The sequence below is a fragment of the Struthio camelus genome, chromosome 3 (assembly GCF_040807025.1).
Source record: "Struthio camelus isolate bStrCam1 chromosome 3, bStrCam1.hap1, whole genome shotgun sequence".
In the NCBI taxonomy this organism is placed as follows: domain Eukaryota; kingdom Metazoa; phylum Chordata; class Aves; order Struthioniformes; family Struthionidae; genus Struthio; species Struthio camelus.
This window is the reverse complement of record NC_090944.1, coordinates 47,346,619-47,352,571: the sequence shown is the minus strand read 5'-3', so window position 1 is coordinate 47,352,571 and position 5,953 is coordinate 47,346,619.

The window sequence follows — 5,953 nt, the reverse complement described above, 5'->3', positions numbered from 1 at the left end:
CATTTTACAGATATTAACAAATCAGGCATCATAGACATTGATGTCCATGATTTCCTTATAACTACTCTACAGATTCTTGTCGAAGCAGAGTACCGTTCTTTGAATTGCAAGGGAGCAATTCATTTTAGCAGAAACTTTTACCTCATTCTTCTTCCCTGCTGATTTAGCTGATTTAAACTTTTAATTGGTCTTGTCTACGTGCTTTGTATATGAAAAAACTAAAGCACTGCTGGGAGCTCATGCACTAAACCCCCAGTGCTTTGGGGCAAGTGAACTGCATGTAATGGACCCACACAGTTTCTCTTGCATAAGGAAGGGTTTCTCATGAGCTAGGAACTGTGCTTGAGCTTATGCCAACATATTTGTGAGAAGGTTTGTTTTTAACATTGCTAACGATCTGGAAAACAAAATGCACTTTGTGGGACCATCTCCAAAATATTTAAGGTAATTAGTACATGTGGAAAAGAAAAAGCTTTAACAGGTTCTCCAAATCATCTGCCCTTGTATAGGAGAGGAAGTAGCTAAAAGAAAAGAAATTTGGAGCAGGCTGTGGCAATTGCTAAACCATTACTGTGCCAGATGCAACTATGGTGCAAATGGAAGCAAACAATGCATTCACTAATACTATTCCAAAATTGTCCTAAAGGTGTTGAAGTTATTTAGTAATAAGCCAACAATTGGTAGAGCTAAAAGAATTCACCACATTTGTATAAACAGTGGATGGAGACTCACAGAATTACCACTCTTATTGCTGGAACACACATCTGATATAGTAATTTAAGTAAAAACGCTGTTTGAGGCCTTCTTCTAAAATCCTATTATTCCTAGCAAGACATAGTGAACTCCCAGTACTAAGATACAAATCATACCATAAAGTCATAGCAATTTCATTTTGGCATTGAACAATCCTCAGCTCCAAATTTATTGTTAGTGCAACTAAAATGAAGCCAAGATAAATTTGTTCCAGGACACTTAACAAAACAGTCTAAAAAATTTTAATTCTAGTAATCTGAAACACTCTCTCACATAATCTCTAAAATATCTGAGATGGAACTGTGTGAGTACACCTAGATTTCTAAAAGTATACACAGTTTAAAATGAAGGTGCTTACATTACTGATGAAAAGATAGCACTGACAAGATTTCACAACTTTCAGATAAGAGGGCTTAATAATCTAGAAATATTTTACATTCCCGATCTCCAGCCCATTCAGGAAATTAAATTGAAAAGGATATTTCAAGGAAGATTTGCTTCACACTTTTTTGTAAAGTTTGAAGAGAAGGGACACACTTTTCCACTTCTTTATGCAAGTCATTTAATTGACTGCAAAGTATCTGTATGATCGAAATAAAAGTATTTTACATTAGCTTGTCAAAACCTATTACTGTTGACGTTAGAACTGTTCTTGTGTGATTGAATAACAACTAAAGCCATCAATAGTTAGGCCTCTACAGCTTAAATACATTTCTTTGTTTTTTGTAGAAATAGGATAATTGTTAGGGAACTCTGTACTATTTGGACAAACACTGAAAGAAGTGTGGATGCTTATTTTTGGGGCATTATTCGATCTTCTTGAATCTGTAAAATGGGCCAGAATTTCATCTGAGACCATGCCATCCTCGTGTGTGTGCGTGGATACATATATGTCTTTCTTAGCTTGTGCTAGAATTTCTATGACTACAATGAGAAGAGCGCGGTCTACAAGTCAAACGAATGATACTGGGCTGTGGGCGAATTGCCGTGTAGTTGCCATGCAACTACTTCCACTTGTCTGTCCGAGTTTAAATGTCTCCCTACTTTATAGTGGTTTGAGAGGTGATGGAAGGTGCTATTTGTATTATACGTAAGTAGAAATTCCTTTACAGTGTTTCAATATACCTGGCAAAATGTGCTGGCCAGGCATGGCTTTTTTCCTGCAATGCCTGAACTATGCAATGCCATCGAATAAAAATTACAACAGGCATTTTTACTTGTACTGTTTTATTATATTCGTATATATTTTATGTATATATCATAGTGTACTGAAATAATTTTGCATTTCCATGAATACAGCATCCGATTTCAAAACTGTGGGACCTTCTTAAGGTATTTATCCCCAGCTGTAGGAAATTAAAGTTTATTTAGATTTAAGGTATCTAGGATAAAGTTCTTGAAAGAGGTAAGGTGCACAAAGACAGTTCTTCTGTGTAAAAATCCCACAGGTCAAAGGGATATAAGTCTAAGTAGAAAAAGAGACAGAAAGTAGTGCCAGCTGGGCCAGAAGCAGAGGAGCAAGATCACAGAAACTTGATGAATTCATGAAGAGGAAAAGTCTTTTGTGGCTATTATGAAATTCCTATAGAGATGCCTGTATGTTCAATGAATTTGTCATTCTAAGCGTTGCAGTACTCATAGAATCACAGAAAAATTTAGGTTGGAAAGGACATCTTCAGGTCATCTGATCCAACCTCCTGTTCAAAGCCAGCCCAACTTTAAAGCTAGACTAGGTTGCTCAGGGCTTTGTCCAGACAGATTTTAGAAATCTCCAGGGCTGAAAAGCCACAGCCTCTCTAGGCAACATGTTCCAGCACCTACCCACCCTTCTGGTGAAAAAAAATTTTTGGTATGCCCAACTGGATGTTCTCCAGTTGCACCTTGCAACTGACGCTTCCTGTCATTTCATTCCACACCTGCGAGCAGAGCCGGACTCTGTTTTCTCTGCAACTCTCCATCACGTGCCATGTGGGCTGAGGGCTCCTTGGGGCTGGGGGCAGCAGGGCTGGGCCTCGCTGCCTCGGCCCGTCCCCCCACCCTGAGGCAGCAGAGCCCCAGGGGCAGCCAGGGTGCCCCCAGCCCCAGGTGGGAGGTGTTGGGCACCGCCCCAGCGCCAGGGTGAGGGTCCGGGAGGCCTGTGGCTGGGCAGGGGCAGGGCCATGGCAGGGCTGGAACCAGCACTGCTGCAGCATTACGGGGCAGCAGCTGACAGGCCCAGGCTAGTCTGAGATGGGGGTCTGGGCCTGTTCAATTTTTGTTTCTCCTTCAGGTTAAAGAACCGAAAATATGCTTCACAATGATTAAAAAATCAATTTCACATTCAAATTACCAAGCACAAGTCTAAGGTTACCAGGTCTGGCTTACTAATGCTACTGTAAAACGTTTACGTAATACAAACTTTAAAGATGTTTCAGTTCTATTTTTAAATCATTAAGCAATTCTGCTTTTTTAAAGCTAACCTTATACTCCTGCCAAATCTGACTTGATATTGCTAACTCATTCAGACCACATCTCTGCAGAAAAGGACGTGGAGTCATATCGGATCACAAACTGACCATGAGTTAACAGTGTCACACTATTGCAAAAAAACAAACAAACAAACATTGTACTGAGAAGTACAAAGAGAATTGTCATTGGTAAAACACGTGAAATAAAGCACTCTGTTGATTCAGAGTAAGGTCTCAGCTGGAGTACTGTGATGTGTACGGAGCATCAAACCACTTCAGGAGCATGATAAAGATGGTCAGAAGTAGAAAATATGATTTGTACTGAAAGAACGGGAGGTTTTTGGTCTCGATAAGAGAAGACACGACGGCATTCGTGGAGGGCGGTCTTTAAAAATGTCAGTTTGCTACAAAGAGGAGGAAACTTCTGGTTTGTACTCCCCCATCAGCTGGTAACAGATAGACTACAGATCTCCACAGGGGCAAGTCAGACATGAAATACAAAAAGTATCCTAAAAACAGTAGTTAATGTGGTGTTTTCACCTGGATGTAGAATTTCTCTTCCTCTAAACTTGTAGCCCTGGAAATGACCTCTTGCCAGTTCCATGGCAGGACTGCAGGACACGGGGACCCCAGACTCTGCAGTGGTTCAAAGGATAGTTAGAGAGGGCCCAAATCCCCTGATCCGTCATGGCCTGACACAGGGACATTTCCCAAGATCCATTCTTACTATTTAAACTGAATCAGTCATCTTAAATAACTATTTCAGCAACTTTCTCTTTCCTCTTGGGCTGCCAAAGCTTGTGAAGTCTCATTTATTGGAGCTTTATGACTATAGATTAAATTTATTTGAGAACTGCTAGCAGGAGTGGTTGAAGACTTGATGATCTTCCTTTGAGACCCCAAGGCAAACTAGATGACCTCCAGTGCTCCTTCTGATCTTTCTTTCTAGGACTATTTCAAGTAGAGCTCTTTATGTATCCATAGCAAATCTGGGGAGATTTGACACAGACAAAAAGTTACCAGTAAAATTTTACATGAATTCACTTAACTGTAAATATGGGGGGAGGGAAGCCTTAAGAACAGACATATATGAAAAATCTTGAGTAGGAATCTTAAAAGTGCTCCGTGTGAAAGCCTTTGGAGAAACAGGATTAGGTGCCTGCCAGAAATGCATACAGGCATAGCAAAATCATCCACTGTATTTTCTGTCAGAAACACTTTGACAACGTTAAGATGCTCACTACTCATTTATCGGAATGTGGGCTAACGCATTTGCAAAAATACTTATCTCACATACATGCAGCCATAACAAAATAATCCTGCCACTTTCAAAGGTTTTATTTATAGTCTTGCGACTGTACTGTATAGCGTGATGCAGTCTTCCTTTGAAATAACCACCTCTGATTGCAGATGTAACTACTGAACATTATTTCTATGACCCATTTGGAACTGGTTTTGCAGGTCAAATATTGTGAAGTCCTAGATGCGGTCGCTTAAGAGTCACTCAAAAATTCTGTGCAGTCAGAGATAATTATCAAATGCTTATTAGCAAACAGGTCTTCATTCTCATATGAACAGAAGAATTTGAACCAGATCTTCTACACACTCCTCTGAAGTCCTACCCATTCAAGTGCTACTTCTATGTCTTACTCGAAGATACACTGCTAAGGTGATACAAATGCACAACAAAATTCACATGAGGCTATAAGCTCTACTAATCCCTACTACTTCTGTCTTAAGCTAACATGTTCCAGGCCTGACCGGAAGACTTCTACAGCTGACAGGAGACAACGCTCTGTTTTTTTTTTTTTCTTTTTTGAGCTGGCAAGGTCTATGCCCAAAGTAGAGACATTTTTACGACTCAGGGACATATTTATCATAACCGATAGTTATGGTTTTGATTTTTATTAGTGTTGGAACATAACAAACATACATTCTATTTTGAGAAGATGGGGAGGAGTAAATTGTCCTCTTTTGTATGGAAACTATTATAGTGAACTGTTTCTGAAGCCTGATTACATTAAAAAAGAAAAAATCTCCAAACTGACTTTATCTGAATTAGCCATTTTAACTAATACTTTTAACAACAGGAGCAAGGTGAGCCATGATATGTCCTTAGCAGGGGTCAGAGTCTAAGAAGTTACTTGGCTGACCTGACAACAGGTATTCATGCTGATTGCTGTGACTTTTGGCACAAGCTGGAGAAGCTTTTTATAGAGAGCGTTGCAACACTGAGATAAAAATTACATCAATACACATTGCTCTCTCTTGGACAAAAGTACAGCATTTAGGTTGTCACTCCATCAGAATAATTTAAATGTAACCCACAAAGGAAAAAAAGATAATGCTTCTAGGTTGCTTTTTGTCTTTTATCATGAAAGGCCTGAAATTCTACCCTGATCCCCCTATCCCCGTTTCAGGTAAAATTCAGGACTTGTGTAGATTTCCTGGTCAAACGGTTGTATCAGCTGTCAGCTGTCTCAGCTGTCCTGGACAAATCTAAGGACACCTGAATAATTACTGGGATGCAGGCTCTGAATTTTGCTCAAAAGTTTTTCTTAATACTGCTTTTCCTAATACTTTCTAAATTAGTGGAGAGAGGGAGAGGTTTATTTACTCAATTTTCTGCTGACTTGCTAATCAAGTCTCTAGAAATATAGACTTGAAACCTTTCCAACTTTCCTTTTTTACTTAACCCCAAATGAACTTTTTCAAGCTACTGCACAACAAATTCAGGAAAGGCCAGATTCTGA